The 24,301-nt window shown below is 44.9% G+C and overlaps 1 protein-coding gene across 1 annotated transcript in view; it reads left to right on the top strand.

The window, feature by feature from the left end:
- Positions 1–24,301, top strand: part of SGMS1 (sphingomyelin synthase 1) — a 282,425-nt gene that overhangs the window by 128,271 nt on the left and 129,853 nt on the right. Inside the window, exons 3-5 of the mRNA XM_042961125.1 lie at positions 4,605–4,703; positions 5,241–5,283; positions 11,674–11,818. The gene's annotated coding sequence lies outside the window, so the exon portion shown is untranslated. The remainder of the gene's footprint in view (positions 1–4,604; positions 4,704–5,240; positions 5,284–11,673; positions 11,819–24,301) is intronic.

The raw sequence follows: 24,301 nt of genomic DNA, 5'->3' as shown, positions 1-24,301 counted from the left end.
TCAGCAGAGAGCCCGACATGGGGCTTGAACTCAGGAACCGTGAGATCATGACCAGAGCCAAAGACACTCAACCGACTGAGCCACCCAGGCACCCTAGGGAGCTGCAGTTAAGAACATCTGAGGAAGGTTATATTGGCACAAACGTGGGTAGAGTTTTAGTAACAATCAGACCCCGCTCCGGTAAAGCAGGGCAGGCACTGCGGGCAGGGCCGTGGATAACAGGACCTATGATGATAGAAGGTTCTTCCAATTGTGAATGTCCCGGCACAAGTTGTAGGTGCCTGACACTCTTCTGGGCAGCCTTCTAAAGGGAAAATAGGGATAGACTTTATATTTGGGGAGGGGGCCAGGGTATCTGAAGATTCAATTAGAATAAAGAGATACTTTTGTTTGCAGGACCCTTTTCTGGGTCCCTTATGCCCTCGTTCCCATTGGTAAAAAAGGACAAGACATTGGCCAGGCGGACGGCTGGTTTCCGGGATTAAAATGAGATCCATAAAATGTCCAGGAAAGGCGCCTGGCCCGCGGTGGGGAAGCGCTTGGGTTCGTTGATGTTATTTACCTCCTTGGTCTCGCTGACCACCCACGAATGTCAGTACTGGTTTGGGTTTTCCTTCTGGCTGGACTGCGAGCTCCTTCCGGGAAGCCGCTCGCACATCTGTGTGGTCCCGGGCAGTAAGCGCTTGCTGAATGAAGGGACGAAGTACCTTTTCTTTCCTCCTTCTTCTGCGGGAGGCACTGGCCACCTCTTTGGGGAAGGGGAGAGGGGCGGTGGCGGGCATGAGGTCACACTCAGGTCTTCGGGGATTAGCCTCTAGGTGGTCACCGTTCACTGCGCAGAGTACAGTTGCTTTCGCTCTTTATCACCTTTGGGAATGACTAGTACCTTGTATTTCTCTGAAAATGTTTGCACCCCCCCCAAATGCTCTCCTTCCTCGCCCACATTTTAGTGGGCTGCAGTGTGTAAACCTGTCCTTTCCTTCCAGTGAACCTGTTCCTCCAAATTCCTCTATTTAAATGCACCTTCTAGAAGAGAGGGATGAGCAAAGCCTTCTGAGAGGCAGGGTAGTGAATGGGTGATTTTTTTTTTTTATAGTTTGTGTTTTCTTTTGCACCCCGGTGAGCAGCTCAGAGAAAGAGCTGGGACTTCCCAAGAGACTCATGATGTCCTGCATGTTGAAGCAGGGGTGGAGGACGAGGGGCTGGGAGCAGGCGTTCAGTTCGCCCTTGGCGCGAAGTCTTTAAATCTGGAAACGGTGGGGATGCTGTGCAGCGAGGGGCAGATGAAGGCTTTCCCGGGGTGTAATCCTGCGTTGTTCTCTCTGGCGAAGAGGGTGATGCCAGCCGCCAGCAGAAGGACGCCTGTGGTGTCCGCAGGGGCACGTTGCACCGTCTGGTCACCGTGAACTTGACGCGGTGCCTGGGGCCCGGCAACCCGCCCTTGAATCCCTCCCCCATGAGAGACCGCAAAGGCTCTTCTCCAAGCAGAGGACAGAAAGAAACTGTTCAATTAAACTGTGTTTGTTGAGACTTAGATGCTAGGAAGAAGGTACTAACTCTGTACTTCGGGTTTTGTAGTCTCAAACTAAGGTCTCATGTGCGTTTGTTGTTCATGAGTGAGAATGAGAAAAATTTCAGTGGTTCTTACTGTTCTAATGAAGTGTAATTTTCATAGAAAAATGTAATAAAAACGGAAAAATATAACTAAGTTAATCTGGTGGTCTTATGGTCTCTCCATATCATTCGTGTCTAATCACGCATCATCTTCCCCTCCTAGAAGAAAAAACTGAATCGTATGTAATTACAGAGTTTCGGACCGAGTTGCCCACAGCCAAGCGTGCCCGCTGTGGTGTCCGTGTCTTGCGTCCATGGGGGACAGCGGCAGCCGATCTCAGCACTGTTGTCCTATGGGGCCGCCTCCCCCTCGCAATCTGTCAGGCTGCCCCCCCCCCCCGCCCCCCGATCGAGGAGGAAATGGTAAACTCTGGAAGGATTGGCTCTTCAAATACAAACCTGTAAAGTGGGCGTTCATGCCTTGCTGGGTTTCACGAACTTGAATCTTTTCCTTTCTCAGCCTTGCCTCTTAACGCTCGTTCCTTTGTACCCTTCGAGCCCCCAGCTCCACTGCGGTTTTTCTCGAGAGGAAGTCAGTGATAGTAAACACTAAACCCTTAGCAGGCTGAGCGTTGCTGCACAGAATTACTGCGCATAAGGGAAGGATACCTCCTTCTGTCCTCTCTCCTCCCGTTATCTGTCTGTATGCCACCGGGCTAATGTCTGCGAAGGTTCCTGTCTTACCGTACTTGGTCTCAACTGAACGTGTAGAGCCACCACGGCCTTATCCGTGTAATTTGGATAATTTCTTCCCCTGGATGCTTGACTGTGCACGGTGAGCACACTTCCCTGGGACACAAGTCCCAGAAGGAACTCCCCCCTTAGTTTCTAACCAGCAGGTGTCTGTTGTGGAATCAGACCTTCAGCGTTTGCTGAGTACTCCCTGTGCCAGATCCCATGTCCGCCAGTCCCCAGAGAGCTCTCAGCCGCTTTCACCATTCTCTCCTCTCTAAAAAGAGTCCATCCAGATCTATTTTTGTTTCTGTCCTCAAGCCACTCGCCATCAACACGTTAGCCCATCTACCAGGAGGAAGGCGTGCCAATGCCCTTTACTCAGGGCGAATCAAAAGCAATTTGAAACCGGGAACTTGTGAAAGGATCGTGAAATGATTTTGGAATGGAAAATCCAAAAATCACAGGTTGGGCGCTTTCATCACAGAGCCAGGCCCATCCTGTGTCTTTGGTGTCCCGTAGTCTTGGCGGGAACCTTTTCCTACTTCCTCACCGCGTGACCTTGGACGAGTTTGCAACCTTGGACAAGTTACACAATCGCTCTGGGCCCAGTGTCTGCCTCTGATCCGCCGGGGATCCTCAAGCCTCCCCCCTTTGCAGGGTTCTCATTGGATTAAATGTACAGGCATCAAATTAATTTGCACGTCACGTCTGACAGTCGTAGTTACTGTCATTGACGTTATTTTGCATTTACCAGTGAGGATGCAGGAAGGCTTTTTTAGTGACATGCCTTTTGGTGAGTCCCTCACGTATAGTCTTCTATCCAGTCTTTTTGGATATTTTATTTCCTCTCCCTCTTCAAGTAGCAGAACAGGCAGTTGTGGTTTTGAGCCGTGTTCCCTGCTTTTTGAAAGCACTTATGATTGAATTAAATATTCATGCAGGTAGGGCATGTCATTTGAAGGCGGCATTATCATTGTATCCTCGATAATTGTCTCTTGGCAATTTGCCTCTGCATCTATGACTTTTTCTGACGGACATCATGTTCTTTTGATTCCCCTGCTGCAGTGGGAAAAGCCCGCAGCGCATGAAAGAAATTAACACGACAGAACATTACCCCTCGTGAAGTGTACGGGTTTCTTTCGAAACGTCTCCTTTGAGGTACAGAAAGATAAGTGGGCCTCCTTTGCGAGTGACGGAACTATTCAGCCTTCTGGTACTTCAGAAGACTTCTGGGGACCCCGAGTTACTCGATTCTTTTCCTTTAAGTGATTCATGAGCAGGGGCCTCCCAATATATTCCGTATCTAGTTAGAATGGCCTCTTTTCTGGGAACATTTTCCTTTTGGTTTTTGGTGTCTCTGGCCCTCCACAGAAGCCGTAAAGAGGAAGAGTCTGGCTTCACCTAAGTGTGTAGCTTGGGGTATCACACTTACCCGCCCTGAGACCCGGTGCCCTCCTCTGTCTGCAGGCTTCATAGCCTTTGGAAGATCAAATGAGATCTGCATCAGTACCTTAGTCTAGCTTCTGGCACAAACTAGAAGCTGTTACCTGTATTTTTATAGGTGTCTTTGCAGCTATAAAAGGAGGTCCCAGGGCGCCTGGGTGGCTCAGTTGGTAAAGCGTCCGATTCTGGCTCAGGTCATGATCTCACAGTGCGTGAGTTCAAGCCCCGCCTCAGGCTCTGTGCTGACAGCTCGGAGCCTGGAGCCTGCTTTGGATTCTGTGTCTCCCTCTCTCTCTCTGCCGCTCCTCCGCTCGCTCTCTGTATCTCTCTCAAAAATAATTAAACATTGAAAGAAAAGGAGGTCCAAACTCCCCCCTCCCTGCCCCTTTTCCTCATGTCACCCCCAGCAGGACATTTGTCTTGGACAAATGGGAAGGCCCTTCCCTTTCTATTTATATCATAAAACAACTTCTCTGCCCTACAGTCTCTGGGGGGCTGGACGTTGACCTCAGACAACCATCCAGGCAGCCAGAACAGCATCCTTAGACCCGTCCCCATCTTTCTGAGAGAATATCTCCTTGTAGTCAGTGACTACTTGTCTCTCTTCCTAAAGCATTTTATTTTGGTCCAGGTACGGGGATTCGTGGATTCCCAGACAGATGCCTGGAGAAGAGTCTTTTGTCCCACAGGTGAAACTAACATGTGGTATTTGAAGTCAGGGCCGCTGCGACCTTGAGAGTGGTGGCCGCACATGTGTCTGCTTTAGGTGAATTAAGTGAGCACCTCAGGATTTCTGTGCTTTTCTGCATGCATGCATCATCTTGATGCAAATGTTAGTTTCTTACAAAGGTAACTTTTCCCTCTTTCTGCAGGTACCTAATTCACGTATGAATTGGAAGGGTGATACTTCATTTTTAGTGGAGAAAGTCTTCAATGAAATGAAATGAGGAAGCGAGTCTGAGGCTTTAAGGGTATGTGGGTGGAAGGCTACTTATCAGCTATTCGTTCGCGCACAGTTGGTTTGTACACGACCTGTACACACGGTCCGCTCAGCCTGCTGGTGGTCGCACTTAGTGAAGACGAACATTTAAACGCGTTGCCACCCTTTTACTCTATAGTCGTAATTCTCCTAGTTTGAACACTGTTCTTTTTTGTGTGTTTATCCTTCTCCGTATCACCAATGAGCAATTATCTGCCTGACGAGAGAAGAGACAGTTTATAAAAAGTGTCTGATTTTTCGACTCCAGCTGTACCATTGGGTGTGCTTGGGGTACAGACTTGCATTAGCTTTGGGGTTTATGTGCTTCCTTCTATCAGGCTTTGCCTAATGAAGTTCACTCTGTATTCTGTGACAGCCAGAAATTAGCTGGGAAGTAGGGAAGAACGAGTTGTGCTACGGATAGAGAACAAGAAGTGAGCAGTAGTTACCCTGCATTTGAGGCGGTTTTTCTTCTAAGCAGTTTAGTACGCGAAGGATGCCTTTTAATTCGCTTCTTATTTTCTCCTAGATTGGAAGGAAGACTGATGCAGAAAGATACCAACATGGTTCAGGTAAATGGATTTTTAATTTCTTTGTGTACCTTTTCTGCTTGGTTTATATTTCCCATGTTTTCCCACTGAGAAGAACTCAAAAAACTATTTTTGTGGCCAACCTGACATAGAAGGAATGTTTTGGGTGTATAGAGGTAATAGTCAAACGCATATTTATACCATTTAATTAATTTCGTTACACGTGTATATTTAGTAATTGTATATTTACATCAAACAGCAGTAGAACTAATGTTTTTTTCCTACCTCAGAGTAACTTTCTTCCAACTCTTTCCATACACATCTGTTGTCACTGTCTCTGTCATAAGTCACATTTTTGAAGCCTCCAGAACAGGCCACCGTTTATTGGTCTGCAGTGCAGTGTATTTGGAATCCCTGTGTGTGATGCTGTAATTGGAAGGTTTACTCCAAGCTGTAAGTAACTGTTTGCCCAATGTTAGGACAGTTGCTGGTTCCGTTTTTTCTGTGTCGATGAACATCGGAGGTCTCCACTATGTAACAGTTTGTAGGTTCGCTCTGTTAAATACACTTTCCTTCTTTCTTCCTTGCATCTACTCGTTCATTCGTTTTATTTATCTTGACGTAATTACATGCACATTGTTTACAATTAGAATAATAATCGTAACAGCCACCGCTCTTGTTCTTAGACTGTCATTATCCTTTGCCCCTGTTCAACTCCTTTACTCCTTATTCTCTCGTTTGCTATTTTTTTTTAATTTTTTTTTTTTAACGTTTTATTTATTTTTGAGACAGGGAGAGACAGAGCATGAACAGGGGAGGGTCAGAGAGAGGGAGACACAGAATCGGAAGCAGGCTCCAGGCTCCGAGCTGTCAGCACAGAGCCCGACGCGGGGCTCGAACTCACGGACCGCGAGATCATGACCTCAGCCGTAGCCGGCTGCTTAACCGACTGAGCCACCCAGGCGCCCCTCTCGTTTGCTATTTCTAAACAACACATCGTATGCTTGAAGTGCCATTTATTGATTTCTTTTAAAATTTTAGACTTCTACAGATGGATATCCCGCGGAGGATTTAGCTCTCGTGTGTAACCCTTTACCCTCGGTGCACGCCTGCTCTTCCCGTCTCCGTTTTGTGGCTCCCGTCTCGTTACAGTGTGTGGATAAAGAAATATTTAACGTTTACTTGATTATGACTGTATTTGCCTGTGACTGAGCTTTGTGATATTTATGTTGAAACGTCTCGGGCTGTTCTGCTTCCCAGCTGGCTGTGCGTGAACAGTTTTATTTCTCTGGAAAACGTTTGACTCTTTTCTCTATCCCCCAAACTCTGAAATTTCCAACTGGGACGAAGGTCGTAGGATCTTTTGATGTCAGTGGTCCTTTTAACCCTGAGGCTCATTTCCTTCAGTTTGGACAATTTTCTTGTACTATTTCTTGGATAATTTCCTTTCTACTCTTTTTTTTTTTTTTTCCTTTTAGTTAGATATTTGGGCCCTGTGGTTTGATTCTCTTATTTTATTATGTTTTTCTTTTCTTTTTTCCTTTTTTTTTTTCTGAACTATTTCCTGTCTCTTTGTGTTTTTGTTCTACTTTCTGAGAGATTTTCTTAGGGTTATTGGACTTTTAATTTCTGCCAGCATGTTTGTGATTCCACACTTGATTTTTATTGGTCTCTGAATATTTTATTTTAAAAAATAGAATGCTGTTCCTGTTTTATGGGACTAGGAACGGTTTGGGGAAAAGATCTGGGGTTCTAATTACCCCCCTCTTCTTTCTTTCCTTCCTTCCTTCCTTCCTTCCTTCCTTCCTTCCTTCCTCCCTCCCTCCCTCCCTCCCTCCCTCCCTCCCTCCCTCCCTCTTGCTTGCTTCCTTGCTTAAAACAAAATTTATTTTACCTTTTAGTTCTGTAGGTGAGAAGTCTGATGGGTCTCACTGGGCCTCAGTTAAGGTGTCTACAGGCCTTCCTGGCGGCTCCAGAGGGGAATGTGTTCCTGAGCGTTTTCTCGCTTCTGGAGGCCCCCTTCCAGGTGGGGGCCTCTTTACAGGAGCAGTAGCAGGTCAAATACACCTCGTACTGCATTACTCTGACCTCTTCTGCCTCCCTCTGTCACATTTTAGCACCCTTATGATTACATTGGACCCACCTAGATCATCCAGGATTATCTCCCCCCACTTTTTTTATTATGGTAAAAAACACAAAGTTTGCTATATTAACCATTTTTAAGGACATGGTACAACAGTGTTAACTACATTGACGTTGTTATGCAACAGCCCTCTAGAACTTTTTCATCTTACAAAACTGAAACCTTGTACCCATCGGTACAGTTCCCCTTTTCTCCCTGCCCAGGCCTCAGGCAGCCACTCGTCCTCTCCCTATTTCTAAGAGTCTGACGGCTCCAGATGCCTCATGTGGGTGGAACCTTCCAGTATTTGTCTTTGAGTGACAGGCTTATCTTACTTAGCATGATGTCCTCAATTCCTTTCCTGTTATAACCTGTGACAGGATTGCTTCATTTTTTTAAGACTGAATAATATAGCATTTTATGTCTGTCACACTTTGTCTTTATCCATTCGTCTGCTGATGGACATTTAGGTTGCCTCCACCTCTTGGCTGTTGTGAATAGTGCTGTGGTGAACGTGGGTGTGCAAATACCTTTTTTAAAAAATTAATTTATTTTTTATTAAAATTTTTTTCCCATTTTTAATTCAAATGTAAATAGCACACAGTGTTACATTAGTTTCAGGTGTACAATGTGGTGAGTCAACAGTTCTGTACGTTACTCAGTGCTCATCACGATAAGTGTCCTCTTACTCCCCTTTGCCTGTTTCCCCCATCCCCACCCACCTCCCCTCTGGTGACCATCAGTGTGTTCTCTGTAGTTAATGAAGAGTGTGTTTGTTCGTCTCTTTTTCTTTGTTCACTTGTTCAGTTTCTTAAATTATACATATGAGTGAAATCATATGGTATTTGTCTTTCTCTGACCATTTCACTTAGCATTATACTCTCCAGCTCCATCCGTGTTGTTGCAAATGGCAAGATTGCATTGTTTTTCACGGCTAAATAATATTCCAGCACACACACACACACACACACACACACACACACACACCCCATATCTTCTTTATCCATTCATCCGTCAGTGGACACTTGGGCTGCTTCCATAGTTTGGCTCTTGTAAATAATGCTGCTGTAAACATAGCAGTGCATGTATCCTTTCCACCTAGTGTTTTTGTATTTGGGGGGCAAATACCCAGTAGTGCGATTCCTGGATCATACGGTAGTTGGGTTTTTAATTTTTGAGGAACTCCCGTACTCTTTCCACAGTGGCTGCGCCGGTTTGCACTCCCACCAACAGTGCACAGGGTTCCTTTCTCTGCACATCCTCGCCAACACCTGTTGTTTCTCGTGTTGTTGATTTAGCCATTCTGACAGCCATCTGTGTGATGGTAGCTCAGGGGGTGTTGATTTTCATTTCCCTGATGCTGAGCGATGCCGAGCATCCTTTTATACTCTTGTTCACCGTCTCTGTATCTTTTCAGGAGAAACGTCTGTTCAAGTTCTTGGCCTGTTTGTTTTTTTTTTAATTGGGTTATTTGTTTTGGGGGTTAACTTGTAGGAATTCTTAATATACTCTGTGTACTAACCCCATTATGGTATACGTAGTTTGAAAATATTTTCTTCCTTTTCATTGGCTGCCTTTTTACCGATTGTTTCCTTTGCCAGGCAGCGTTTTTAGGTTTCACGTTGTCCCATTTGTCTATTTTTGCTTTTGTTGCCTGCAGTTTTTGGTGTCCCACACAGTTAATCATTGCCAAATCCAGTGTCCTGAAGCGTCCCCCCGGTGCTTTCTTCTAGGAGTTTTATTGTGTCGGGTCTTACGTGTAGGCCTTGAATCCATACGCATGGTGTCCAGTAAGGGTCTAACTACTCCTGATGCAGACTTTTCCCTGCCCCTCATTTTAACCCCTTCCCCTCTCCTGCCCAGGAACCACCGCCCTCGTTCCTGAGCCTCTCGGGAGCGGTCAGCGGGCTTTTGTTTCCTGCCCGGGCAGTGAGCTTCCTGCTCCGCTCTGCTCAGCAGTCACATCTCTTGTCTGCTCCAATATTCTTTTCTGTTCTCGTTGTCCTTCGGGATTTTTCTCTTTTTTTCTCTCGTTACTGTAATTTTAATGGGGATTTAGTGGGAAGCAGAGATCAACGGCCCTATTCCCTTGGCCATCTATCACTCCCCAAATCCAGATTGATTTTTAAAATGATATTTAAAAGATTTTTAAAAAATGTTATCTCATAAATGCTATTGTTAGGTTATACCTCCAAAACAAGAAAAAAAAAAAAAGGTTCAATCTACTCTCCTTTGTTTCCTTTTTGTTAAAATGTCTAAGGCTAGCATTAATTGAAGTAATCTTCCCAAACGTTTTTAAATTCAGAATAAACAGATTTTTGTTCATAACGTGAGGTCTCGAATGTAAGATGATACCATTTCCTGAGGTATAGTTTTCTTATGGGGCGAAAATCCTTGATTTATTTTTAGGTGTATACACCGTATGTTGGTATGATCAGGAGACGGTGTTCTTTAATGTAAATGTATTTTACTCGGATGCATCCATTGAACACCTGTAAGCCGAGGTAATGGCAAGCCTAATTTTTATTTGTTTTTCTAGTTAGTTTGTGACAGCACCTTTCTTTGTGACCGTATGCACGTTCCTCGACTTACAGGGGGGGTTACATCACGGTAAACCCATTGTAAGTTGAAAATATCGTTAAGTCGAATATGCATTTGATACGCCTAACATACTGAACATAGCTTCGTCCAGCCCGCCTTGAATGTGCTTATTTAAAACACTCGTGTGTGCCTACAACTGGGAAGAATCCTCTAGCACAAAGCCTATTTTATAAGAACGTGTTGAATAACTCATGTAAGTTATTCAGTGTCGAACTGAAAATGAACCGCAGAAGGGTTGTGTGGGTACAGAATGGTTGTAAGTTCCCCTCGCAGCTCGTGGCTGCCTGGGCGCTGAGGCTCGATGCCACCTTGGCACCCGAGAGAGCATTCTACCGCACATCACTAGACCAGGCAGAGGGCAGAATTCAAAGTATGGTTTCTACTGAACATGTATTGCTTTGGCACCACGGTAAAGTGAAAAACACCGGAACTTAAGCCATCATAACCCAGCAGCCATCCGCATTTGGTTATTTACAGGTGTAGCACTATTTCTTACTATTCCGTGACGGGATAGAGAGGTTAGACTGGGCACCGCCTGCTGTGAGTAGGTTCTGAGGGCTGTTAAGAGTGGTTTCTTTTGTTCCAGCAAATGTTTGCTCACATAGTTAATTCTGTTGAGAAGTTCAAGATTTCAGCTACCCTGCTTGCTGCATGGTCCTAGGATTTTTATCCTCGGGTCCAGGGATGGGCTTCAAAAAGTTTAAGGTCTTTTTGAAAATTTGACTGGTATTAGAATAGGCTTCGCTTTCATTAGCTGGTCAGTGATTCAGGGCTCATGTGATCCTGCAAAGGGTCGAGGACCCACTTTTAATAGATTGTTCTAGAGAGAAAAAAATAGAATGCCACTGATTAAATTAAATACGATTACAATAAGATGCCGTGTTGCTAGCTGCCATCGGATTGCACATCCTTTCACGGGGAAGTGCAAATGACTGTAAATGAGGGACCGAATGAAGAATGCTCTTTGTCCTTTGTCAGATGCAAAACATCTCCAGCTTCCTGGTTATGCAAAAGCCCCGCTACACATGTGTAACCAGAAGAGGGGGCATTTAGGAGAGTCATGTTTTCGCCTCAGAGCAATGAGCCCCCTTTTAATCTACCCGTAAAGAGGGTAACTTAGTAGTTACCCTTTGTTTTCATCCCGAAGCTGCTGCAGTTAATTTGTGAAAATCAGTTATTTGTTGACAATTAAAAATGTAGATAAATATATAAAAGGAGAGATGCGTGTATGACATAAAGAGTTGCAGAGTTTAGTTTTCAATTAAGAAAAGATGGGGGGGGGAGTGTGGCGCCCGAGTGGCTCAGTTGGTTAAGCGTCTGACTCTTGATTTCGGCTCAGGTCATGATCTCGTGGTTCGTGAGTTCAAGCCCCACATCAGGCTCTGCACTGACAGCACAGAGCCTGCTTGGGATCCACTCTCTCCCTCTCTCTCTGCCCCTCTCCCCCAAATAAATAAATAAACTAAAAAAAACAAAAGATGGGGTTTAATATTATATATGCTCATGGCACGCACAAAAAACTCTAAAAAAAGAGAAAGAAGAGGGTAGGAGTTTAGGGAAGGTCAGTTGTGAATTTTTTGTTTCCGATCTAATACTTTAATGTTTTTACTGATAGTGACGTAGACTGGATTTGTAAGGTGTCTTTCAGCTCGAGAGTCTTATGGTTCCATTTTCAAAGTGGTTAAGCTTAAGTTGCTCCTTGATTCTAGGTACATCACTGAGATTTTGGGGGTTGCACGAAAGCGTCCGGTTGGGCGAGTTCTGAAAGAAGAGACAAGGCCCTGCCCGAGGAAGCCTACCTGAGAGTAACTGCAAAGGAGCCTGTCAGTAGCTACAGAACAGCAGCAGTTGGAGGTACGTCACAGCCAGAGTTGGGGTCCGGCCTCCTGTGCTTGGTCTCTGGAAGGGAGGCTGTTCTTAGGACAGGGCCTCACTCAGCTTCTGGCCTCAAATGCAACTTGCCTGAGTAGGGGGATGTTGCTCTGATCTCCTCCTTGAGCAGCTCTGACTGGGGCCCTTCCTGTTGCCCGAAGGACAAGAAAGACCATAAGGGCAACATGCAACTCCGGGCAGATGCAAGTGATAACACATTTCTGGCCAGAGACCTCCCTGCCTTTTATTGTGGGAACACGGAAGCCAGTTTCAAAGCTCAGTGTCCTTTGGACGAGCTCTTACTTACTGGCTTTACTCTTACCCTGAAGGGACATCAAGGCTGTATCTGATTGGGTAGTGGCTGCATCAAGTTGACTGATGCCCTGTTGGTCATGAACTTTGACCTGCCTTGACACCCTCCTCCCCCACAGTTATGTTGTTAAGTGGTTACCTTATTTCCTTGCTTGTTGCCTTTAATTCTTATCTCTTCAGTAATGTTTATAGTCAAGGTCAGGGTCACCCATTATTTCATATCCTGTGACCTTCAGTGGCTGTGTGGCTTTTGACGCACTCGCTCTTTTATTGTGGAATAGCCCAAGTCACGTCATGTGTCACGTTGATCCTTCAGGGATCTTTGTTTTTGTTTTTATTTTCTGTAGTGGAAACGTTTTGTTTTTATTTTGGGTACTGTCAGCGCAAAGCCCCCCGTGGGGCTCGATCTCACAAACTGTGAGACGGTGACCTGAGCCAAGATCGAGAGGCGAATGCTCAGCCGGCTGAGCCACCCCAGCAACCCTGGGTTTTCTTTTGATCTACCAATGTAGAACACAGCAGACGTGCCTGGGCCAGGTATTTTACATCTTTGGTCCTCACACTGTCCTGGGAATATTAAGCAAGTCCCATTTTCCAGATGAGGATACCGAGGTTCCAAGTGGTTCAGTAACTGGCCGGCTGTTTCCCACCGCATACCTGGCAGAAACCGCATTTGGCAGTAGGTCTGTCTGTCTGTCCGTCTGCTACTCCACGACGCGGAGACAGTGTACCATGCCATCCCCCTTCTTGAGGCAGGATTTGACCAATAGCCTGATGCTTGTGGAAATCGTCCACTCTCCTTTGTCCACCATCGTTTGCTACTTGTTCCCAACGCATGGCACGCTTACTTGGTTTATAGCTATGTTTGCGACATGTAAGGAGCAGAGTGAAGTTTAGCGTTTTTCAACGGTTACTGTTTCATAATTTTATTGAGGATGTATTCCTGTTATGAGACATTATTAAACATGCCCCTTTTGAAACATAGGCTCTCACGCCTTCACAGGTCAGTTCAGAGTTGACCGTGAGGCCAGTAGAGGAGGTGGGAGTGGACTTCATCGTTCTGACGCAGCCCTGTCGTGTCTGTGGCATCGTGTCACCGTCACCTGGACCCTTCCGGTACACAGTTAGGGAAGACGACACAGGAGAGAGATGCTGTTCTGCCAGAAGTCCTGGCTTGATTCACAGAGGCTGGCTTGGTTCACAGAGGCTGTTCTGCAACCCACATCCTTTAAAATGTAGACCGTCTGTTCAGGTGCTCAGTGTTGGCCGAGTGGTCACATCAGCGTGTACAGCTGGGACGTTGTCCTGAAGGATGGGAGTCTTAAGTTTGAGTCTGTTTAAGAATAAATGGAATCTACGTGGTTTTTTTTGTTGTTGTTTTTTCAATAGTGGGCTACATGATTTGAAAATCTGTGTATTTGGGCTTCTGAAATATTTTTAATTTGATTAGTAGATGCTGTATAGACCCATAAATGTTTTATTTTATTTTATTTTTTTTTTTTTTATTTATTTTGAGAGAGAGTGCGTGCACGTGAGTGGGGAAGGGGCAGAGAGAGAGAGAATCCCAGGCGGGCTCCACACTGTGTTGGAACCCGATGCAGGGCTTGAACCCATGAACCGTGAGACCGTGACCTGAGCTGACACTTCACCGACTGAGCCACCCAGGCGCCCCCGACCCATACTTAAAATCTTCACTAAAAGCCTGGGAGGTGGGTGTGGTCTACCTTCTTTGAGAGGCGAACCAGCCCAGGCAGGGACCTTGTGAAACCTACCCGCCCCTCCCATCAGAGACTGGGGGAGCCCTTACTCCCAACTCCATACAGGTCTGATTTCACAGACTGATTTTGACAATTACCCATCCTGGCTGATTACACACGACGGTGACATTTAGACTGCGGATGCGTCCAGGAACTTCTTTATGCTTTGCATCAAAGGCAGTCTTCTGACAAACAGTTAAATAAGCCTCATCGCCACAGTGGGGAAGCCTTCTAGATGGGGCTGGTGCGTCCCTGGTGAGACTGGGTCATGTGGTTTTCCGGGACCGCCCGGCCCTTGAGAACTGGGCGCATGTGTCACACGTGCTCCAGCCGCACGTGTTTCCTACAGGCCTTCTGCGCTGCGGTGACAACCGGTTCCACTCCCCTGCGCAGCTGCTTCCGAAGTACTTGGGCCACACAAGCACACAGGTAAGGGCCACGTTTTATAGGAATCTCAAAACCTGCAAAATATGCACACCTCGAAATTTCAGGTATGCGGTGTCAGTGTCACTATAAGTGAAATTCCTTTTTGTTTCTAAATGTATTTTTCCCCTGGTACTACATCGATAAGCTCAAATAACAAAATACAAACCACCACGCAGAGGTAGGCACCAAGAGATAATATTTCGATGCTTCCAGATTTTAGCCCTAGGAGTGAGTAGATTTATTAAAAAGAACAGAATTAGAACGATAGTGTTCTGGATCCATTTTTATTTATGGCTTCAGTGTTTTCCCCATGGTTTAAAATTTTCTTTTGCAACATGCTAAAAAGGGGCTGAAAAGTATTCTGTGTGGGTAATACCAGAAGTGATCCCATCCTGTTACTTGATAGACCTAATCCTTTTTCAGTTCAGTTAGTACCTCTCCAAATCAGGCCACGGTGATGGGAGAGTATTAAAATAAACATAATTGCCAAAAGGTTTCCTGCGTCCTGTAAAATAACTAATGATGGTTAAGTCTAGGGGATGAGGGGCGCCTGGGTGGCTCAGTCGGTTGAGCGTCCAGCTTCAGCTGAGGGTCATGATCTCGCAGTTCGTGGGTTCGAGCCCCACATCGGGCTCTGTGCTGACAGCTCGGAGCCTGGGGCCTGCTTCGGATTCTGTGTCTTCCTCTTTCTCTCTGTCCCGCCCCCCTCTCAAGCTCTGTCTCTCTTTTCTCTCAAAAATAAATAAACATTAAAAAAAAAAAAAAAAAGACTCAGGGATGAGAAGACCCAGATGACTTCTGCTGCCACATTGTGCAATGAACACGACTTGTAGATTTCCCAGTACAAATGCCATGCATGAAGGGAACACTGGGAATTCTCTTCTGACCCGGACGCTTTGCAGCCTGCTTTTTTTGTGCACTGAGGTGACCCACCTTTGACAAGTAACTGGTTTTTCCGTACTTACACGAAACTGTTCAACTTCTGATTTGCAGATATCTCGCCCTACCAGTTGCTTACTTTATTTGATGCTTCGTGCACTAATTGAGCACGTGCCCCCTCTGTTTTTGGCTCTTTCACATAGGTTACACCCTAGGGCAGACAGCTGCACTGACCTGAGGAAGCCGCAGGCATCCTCAGTGATGCTGCTTTTCCAGTTTCCCGGAGAGACATTCACAGTGCGGTCCTGGCATGGCTTGTGAACCGGAGTTCTGTGTTCTGTGGGGAACGGGAGTCCTCCAGCTGGGATGGGTGACCGTGTAATGGAAGTACTCTGCCAGGAACAGGCTTCTGGGAAGCGGGGACCGTAATGTACTGTTCCTTATGGTTCTCGTATAGACCTCGTTCCGAGATTATCACCATCGCCATCATCATCTCAACCAGGCCAGTGCTCTCCAGACATGGTTTCTTACCGCCCTTGGGATTCCGGTGTGCCTGGGGGCTGGGGTAGGGCTGCGGGAGGACAGGGCCTTCGACCTCCTGATTGTCCCATCAACCAACAGCTCGGCTTCCGTATGTTTCATACCTGAACCTCCACAAGGTTTTGTTTAAAGAAAGGATTCTGCTGCTCAAGGAAATAAAGACTGAGGGTCACTGTGGCCTATAGAACTTATGAGAGGTTGAAAAAAAAAAAAAAAATTAAAAAAAAAAAAAAAAAAAAGGGGCGCCTGGGTGGCGCAGTCGGTTAAGCGTCCGACTTCAGCCAGGTCACGATCTCGCGGTCCGTGAGTTCGAGCCCCGCGTCAGGCTCTGGGCTGGTGGCTCGGAGCCTGGAGCCTGTTTCCGATTCTGTGTCTCCCTCTCTCTCTGCCCCTTCCCCGTTCATGCTCTGTCTCTCTCTGTCCCAAAAATAAATAAAAAACGTTGAAAAAAAAAAAAAAATTAAAAAAAAAAAAAAAAAAAAAGAACTTATGAGAGGTTGGAAAATAGAAGGAAAATCGATGTTCGCATAGTGAATCGGTGTTCACGTTTCTCTTGTAGTGACACTGTGCTTCTTGGGTTTGGTACTTAACATAATCCCTCCAGTGGGAATTCCCATAGACCGAGCTAGTGGTTTCTGTAGACGTGTTTCAGAGGAAGTTCTAAGGTCAGCAGAGATGAAGGGGTAGTAGTCTTACAAGCACTGGCAGTAGAATGAATCTTTAGCGATGGGTTCAGCAGATCGTGGTAATTGTAACTTCTTAGGGGCGTAGGAGACTGCTTTCTCTGGGAGGGTCGATGTGAACAGTAGGAAGATGTCCTTGCCGTCAGTGATGTGGTGCATGACATTGAGGCTGACAGTTTGTGAAATCTTCATGACTCTTTCTAGATTCTTTTAAAACATTTGGGTGGGCTGTCCTAAATTGAAGATTGATATCGATGAGTCCCAGAACTGACCACTCCTGAATCAGTAACTTTAGCTGCGTTTGGGCCACAGCTCAACTTGACTAAGTCAGGAACTTCCCTAAAGACTTATGTAACCAGGGAACAATGAGGACCTAAGGAATTTACGGTGTCTAATTCACAGTTGGCGCTCAGAATCCTTAGCCAATGGTTAAAAATATTAACTGATTACAGGATGGTTGAGGCAGGAATGTCCATATGTGAAGATCTTCACCTGAATACATATTTCGTTATTCAAATGATGAGATTAGTTTTGTGAAAACTGGAGAGAAAATTCTTGCTTATCTCTATCAAAAAAGGGGTAAGTTATGCCCAATTTGCAAATGTAACAGGATGCATTAGAGTCAAATAGGGTCTGAGCTATCTACATACTTACTACCACAGCTTCTGGGCTATTTCCTGCCATGATGTAGGGCTTTATTTTCTGTGTACTGTACAAGCCACTACATGTGAATGAGTGGTACCCCCGGACTTGTGCAGAACTACAGCCCTGCGTATATCCATCCATCCATCCACCCACCCATCATCCATCCATCCATCCACCCACCCACCATAGCCATCCATCCATCCACCTACCCATCATCCATCCATCCATCCATCCACCCATCCACCCATCCACCTACCCACCATAGCTATCCATTATCTACCCACCCACCCTCCATCCATCCATCCATCCATCCAATAGCTGTTAAGCATCTCTGCTTTGTATCACACACTTCCAGGTACAAGCCTACAGTGGTGAGTAGTGCAAACAAGATCCCTTTTCTCGTGGAGTGTATAATCTAGTGGGAGTGGGTCAGGGTGATTCAGGGAGACAAGTGATACAGAGATAGATAAACAAGACTATTTCTGACACGGATAAGTGCTGTGAGGAAAATAAAATAGGGTAACAGAATTTTGGTGTAGGATAGACTGTTATGAATTGGATCTAAAATGTACAACTTGTGACTTGTTGGCTATTTACTTCTTGTACTACCCGTATTTTTATATTCACCAACTGTCTTCAGTAATCCTGAGAGGACATGAGATCCCTCTGTGTTTTTTTGTGGGAACTAAGCTGTTTCTCAAGGGGCCAGCATTCAGTGGTGGAAACTGAGGTAACTTGGTTGTTAAAGTAGTTTGTGGAACTAGAACTAAAATGCTTATTAGTTGCTGGCCCATAACATATAAAAAGAAATTTCAGATCCATCCCGGGAAGAAGTGTAATCTGCTCACAAGGGGGAAGATAGAGAGTTGGACTGATTCTCTCTTTAAGCGGCTTCTTGCTGCCCGTGTTCAATGGGTCACTGAATCTCACTGATTTGTTTCCTTTGCAGTGTCCCTCTCCTTGCCTGCCTTATTTTGTCTCTTTTCATGAGCTTGTCCCCACTCTGGTAAGGTCCTTGTTCCTGTAGGCTGATCTTCTTAAATGGCCTTCCCCTGGGTGTCTCTGCCTCTGGTCCAGCTGACAGTTTAGTTTTTCTGATGCTGCATTCATAATTCTGTTCCCGTCTTTAGAGCCTTTAGGGATGACTGTCCCCTTGTTTTGTGATAAAAGCCAGATTCACTGGCTTGGCATTGGAGGCCCTCAATGATCTGGCTCCAGTCCATCTTTCCAGCCTCATTCCTGCTCTTGCCTAATGCAGACCTTTGGTTCCACCCAGATGTTCTGCCCCCTTTGTGCCTTCGCTCAAGCTGCTCTGTGAGACTCATTCGTTTCATTTTGTGCCTGCTTGACTCCTATGTGCTGTTCTACGTCCAATTCAAATGGATCAGCTCTCTCTCTTTCGGGCCACTTTAAAGACTCTGTTTTGTCTTTGGTAGTCCTGGTTTGCTTACGTCCAAGTGGGGAGTTCTCTTTCCTTTCCTTTTCCTGATTATGATTTTTTAAGATTTTTCTGAATCTGAAGATTGAAGTTAGGAGAATTTTACCATTATTTATCAGAATAATGCCTCCTCCTCATTTTTTCCAAGAAATTCCACGAGACACATTACACAATCTCACTTCCTGGTCTGTGTCCCTTTTTTGTATTCTTGTTATCTTTGTCCTTGTGTGTCCATTTCTGGACTGTTTCTTGGCATTTTTGTCTTTTGTTTCACCAATTTTTTCCCCCAGTTTATTTTTAATCTGTTCAGATCGCTTTTTGTAAGAAAGGGATTTTTATACTTTCAAATTTTATTTTATTTTATTTTTTTAGTTTTTTTTCTATCTCACTGCTTTATCTCCAGAGCCTAGAGAAAGGTGCAACGTCTAGTAACATAGGTGCTCAGTAAATATATGTGTTTTCTTTTTTTCTTTTTAACTGTTATTTTTGGTCCTCTCGTAAGTTAACTTGGTAATATTTTTTTATTAAAAAATTTTTTTTACTGTTTATTTTTTGAGAGAGAGAGAGAAAGAAAGACAGAAAGACAGAGCATGAGTGGGGGAGAGGGGGGGCAGAGAGAGAGGGAGACACAGAATCCGAAGCAGGCTCCAGGCTCTGAGCTGTCAGCACAGAGCCTGATGCGGGGCTTGAAGTCATGAACCATGAGATCATGACCTGAGCCGAAGTCGGACGCTTAACCGACTGAGTCACCCAGGTGCCCCTAACTTGGTAATATTTTTTAAAGAAAATTATACTCTTTTCAAACTTCTCTTATTTATTGAGATATATTAAATATGTTTATTTTATGTCGGCTTCCAGTATTTGAATTTCCAGTATATGAAGTCTTTTCAGATGGGATTCATTCGCCTGTGTCCATTGGCACTCACTCATGGTGACTTACTTCCTTGTGTGCTTGTGCCCTATTGACTGTGAGCTCATGTTCATTGGAAGTTTTATCTGTGCAAGTTCTTTAAGACCTAGATCCAAGTATTTATACTTGTTTCTGCCGGGTACCCATAGACACTGTCAATTACATTCCCTGCTCGATGTTTTTTTTGAATTTGGAACTCAAAACTACAGAGTACTACTTGTTGGTTATGAATTCTCAAGTGGGATTTTCCACCTCACCTCACCCCTGTCCCCAAATGTACTCGCTTTAAAAAGAAGTCACCCGTGGGACTCCTGGTGGCTCAGTCGGTTAAGCATCCGACTTCAGCTCAGGTCATGATCTTGCGGTTCACGGGTTCGAGCCCCACATCGGGCTCTGTGCTAACAGCTCGGAGCCTGGACCCTGCTTAGGATTCTGTGTCTCCCTCTCTCCCTGCCCCTCCCCTGCTCATACTCTGTCTCTTTCTCTCTCTCAAAAATAAATAGACGTAAAAAGAATTGAAAAAAAAAAAAAAGGAAGTGACCTGTATCCTGAGGGCATAGTTCTGTGAGGCCCAGTGCGATGCAGGAATCTGTTCAACTCCCCCTGAGCTGTCCTGGGGTCTGTCTCCTCCCCTGTTCCATGTAGTGATTAGAATGGAGGGTCAGGGTGACCGAGGTTCTTGTCTTGGTACTTTCCCATTTCCCAGATTCCCCACTTTTACTGTCTCTTACTCGACTGTCATCTCACCGGTGCATTTAAGAAGATGTTGTATTTTCTTCTTCTTCTTTAGTTATTTTTGTCTCGGTGAGGGGGGGTAGTTTAAGGTATCTGTTGTGTCATTCTGTGGAAAGGAAAGATCTGTTTTTGTTGCTTTGGTTTTAGTAAGTGCTTCTAATAAAGTGGAAAGACATTTAGGGCAGAGCTCAAAGAATTATTAAAAATTGAGGTATAATCCCAGTTTCTCCTTTAGAGGGTCTGCCATACGCTGTTGGATTAGGTCAGCAGTGAGGTGGAAAGTAATACCTTGTAATATGCTTCTGAGTTGCATAGACCTTGATGTCTCTGAGACATTACTTATTGAAATGAAGATTCATTTTTGTTCATTGAGTTGGTTAATTGTCTAATGTTTTACTAGGTAATATGATTTTACCTTTTTAAAAAAAGTTTATTTATTTTGAGAGAGAAAGAGAGCGAGTGCGGGAGGTGCAGAGAGAGAGAGAGAGGGAGAGAGAGAATCCCAAGCAGACTTCTCTGCAGTGTCAGCGCAGAGCCTGACGCAGGGCTCAAAACTCGCGAACCTGAGCCGAAACCAAGACTTGGACGCTTAACCGACTAAGCCACCCAGGCCCCCCTAATTTTACCCTTCTGAGTGAGCTGTGATTCCTAACTCCTCCAATAGAAGGGGGCGTTATTTGTTATATTTTTGTTATGTGCCGTCTGCCAAGGGTCCACGTGCTGGCGTCCTGAGAGCCTCTGACGTACCTTGGTCTGTTTACTCAGTGTTAACACTTCATTCGATTCTAATTCAGAATATTATTCGTAAGTGAAAATAGTTGGAAGTAGTAGACTGTGCCGGTGATAGAAACAAGAAACCAGTCAAGAAGAAATTGTGAATGTTACAGTTTTGTGTTTTTTTTTAACGTTTATTTATTATTGAGAGACAGAGAGACACAGAGCGTAAGCAGGGGAGGGGCCGAGAGATGGAGAGACACAGAATCTGAATCGGGCTCCAGGCTCCGAGCTGTCAGCACAGAGCCCGACACGGAGCTCGAACTCACAAACTGCGAGATCATGACCTGAGCCGAAGTCGGACGCTCCACCGACTGAGCCAGCCAGGCGCCCCAAATGTTATGGTTTTATATGCACAGTATGTAGACTTGCAGAGTCAGTTTTATGATTTGAAAATCCAGTCGGCTCTCTACTCTGGGAGTTCCCCGAAACAGAGGTGTGGCAGCAAGAAGCATCGCCATCTGACAGAGAAATGTAACATGTGCTCCCGACCCTGCGTGGACCACACACTCTGTTGTGAACTGTCATTTTCTCTTTTTGAGAATCCCATCTTAGATTAGTTTTGCTGAAAGGGACCTGCTCTCTGGGTTACTGACCTCCCGTGTGTGGCCTCGGTCTGCCTTGCCCACGTTCGATAACAGTGTCCCGGAATCACCAATGTATCTGGCATGACTTAAGCCAATGAATAATTTTTTACACGTGTGTTATGGTGCTAAGCAAATGTTGAGTGGAATCAAAGTTGATTTAAATTGGTAGAAAGCTCAAGTGGTGATGACCAGAGCAGGGATAACAATTGCCCGGTACAGCTCTGTATTTGGAAATCTTGAAAATTAGTCGTGTGCTTTAAATATTTGCCACGAAAAGAAGCAGAAATGTGATATGGTGAGCGTGCCAGCTGCATTAATAGCCTGTTTTGTCAGCCATAGACTTTTATGTAAGACCATATGATGGTCATACATTTTAAAATTGTTATTTCAAGGGCTTAGAGGAATTAATCTTTGTTACGGCTTTGTTTGTTTTTTTGAATAACTGATTAGGAATTTTAATTTTATAAAACATGTTCACATAACGGATCTTCACATTGAGTCACAAAGAAATGGCTGTTTGTTTGTAAAATACTGTCGTGTTTACTCTGAATCAGCATCGGTGGAAATAGTTTCGAAGGTGGAAAATGGTTTGCGACCCACGTCATAAATATTTTTAGGCTTTTAAATTATTTAAACAAAGCATTCACTATTTATTTTTTGCTCAAAATTTGATTGCACAGACTTTTCTCAGAGTTTTCCTGTTCTTCTCTGTTGTATTTTTCATGCAGTGAATGCATTTCTGAAAATAGTATCCACGATATTTTAATTTTTGTTTATGTTTTATTGTTTCTATTTATTATTTATTTAGCAGAGGAGAGAGACAGAGAAGGGGAGAGAAAGAGAAAGGGAGAGAGAGAAAGAGAAAGATCTCCAGCAGGCTCCACGCTCCGCACGGAGCCCAACACGGGGCTCAATCCCATGACCCTGGGATCACGATCTGGAGCTGCATTCAAGAGTGGGACGCTCAACTGACTGAGCCACCGAGGCGCCCCTTAACGATAGTTTTTGTACAATAAATTAATTTAGGTTGACAAGGAAAGTTCATGAATTTAAAGGGACTTCTTAAGAAATCCTTTAGTAAAATGAAGAAAGCTTTTTTGATATGGAGAAGTCTTTTCTCTTTTTATGCAGGGGTTTTTAATCTTGGGCCATTCCTTTGATAATTTATTTATATCACCTGCAGAGATGTGTTGGCTGTCTTTGTTTTGACTGTATATATTTATTGCTCCCTGTATTGATTTAGGAACGAAACCATAGTGGAAGCAAAAATTACATAAGAAATAGCTCATTTGCAGAATCTTTTTCTTCTCAAATGTTTGGTGGAAAAGTGTTTAATTATTAATGCATTCACTTACAAACTCCCACACCGCCAGAAAGGCCACCTTTAAGAAAAATATTTGAAGGCATGATTATTGTCCTGACATTATCACATTCCATTGTTTTTCTCTTCTGTCAAAATGAGTGAATCGAAATGAAATAAAACTGAGTGATCTTTCTCAGCGATGGGGCCCAGTGGTTGGGGGTGAGTAGCTGGGGGTAAGGAACACGTAACGAACACCCACTTGCAATCCAGGGTCTGTTTCCAAACTCTGTCCTGTCATAAACTTAGTTTCCTGTGAAGAGTGTGTGACGTTCTTAGCCTTGTCGGGTAGGATAACCCAGAACAGTCTCACCGCATGGATTTATAGCTGTTATTTCCGCTTTACTCCTTAGCTCCTTAATCAGCTGTCCTGTGTCGTCTCTGACGTTGTTTGCTTTATATAAAAAGTACTCTGTGAACAGTTTCGGATAGTCTCTTCTCTAAACATAGTATCATCTGCAGGGTGCCTTTTTTTTTTTTTATAATGTTTATTTATTTCTGAGAGGGAGAGAGAGAGGGAGACACAGAATCTGAAGCAGACTCCAGGCTCCGAGCTGTTAGCACAGAGCCCGACGTGGGGCTCAAACTCATAAACTGTGAGATCATGACTGAGCTGAGGTTGGATGCTTAACTGACTGAGCCACCCAGGCACCTCCCGTGCCTTTGTATCCTAAGTCCTAGATCACTGATAAAAACCCTGGGACTTTGTAGGGATTTTCAAGAGCTTCCTTCATTCACCAAAGTTTTGGTGTCACCCTTATCTTCTAGGCCTTCCTTTAGATACTTTAGGTTGTGAACTTAAAGGAAGGCACCCCATGGGCTTGATGAGGGATTGCCTGGTCCCGAGCACCTCTTCCCCACTCCTGTCACAGCCCTGGGGGAGGGACAGCAAGTGACTGGCCCCTGTGGACGTCCTGCACGGTCCAGCAAGGTTTTGGGGTGCTGTCATGATAGGGGTCCATACGTGCTGCTTTTCTTTCTTGCTCCAAATGAAGGAAAAAACTCCTTTCTCTTTTTGGAGAACATACTTGTCAGCCAACGTGCTGTTTATTGTTTCGTGACTTTGGTTTTAACGACTCTTAAGTGTCCCCAGCACTCATTCTCAGAATCCTGACCAGAATGATTTGCTGTGGGGTTTTCCAGTTAGGCTCAGTGAATTTCAGCGGCAGGCAGAGCCTAGCTTGGTGTAACTGCTAACATCACGGTGTTGTTCCCTCTCGGAGCCAGTTTGTGCCAATGACAGTTAGTGTGTTAGCTGAGGCTTTGGAACGCAGACTGAGTAGACCAATCGCTTTCCTTTGTGCTGGCCATGCGTTCTTTTCTACTTAAGATTTAAGTACGTAAGGGGTTAGGATGGGACTGAACTGGTTCCAGAGCCATTGCAGGGGCGGGGGGCGGGGGGGGGGGGACGCTCGTGGC

The sequence above is a fragment of the Panthera tigris genome, chromosome D2 (assembly GCF_018350195.1).
Source record: "Panthera tigris isolate Pti1 chromosome D2, P.tigris_Pti1_mat1.1, whole genome shotgun sequence".
NCBI lineage: Eukaryota > Metazoa > Chordata > Mammalia > Carnivora > Felidae > Panthera > Panthera tigris.
The sequence above is the reverse complement of the archived record's forward strand: the minus strand, read 5'-3'. Positions and strand labels throughout refer to the sequence as shown.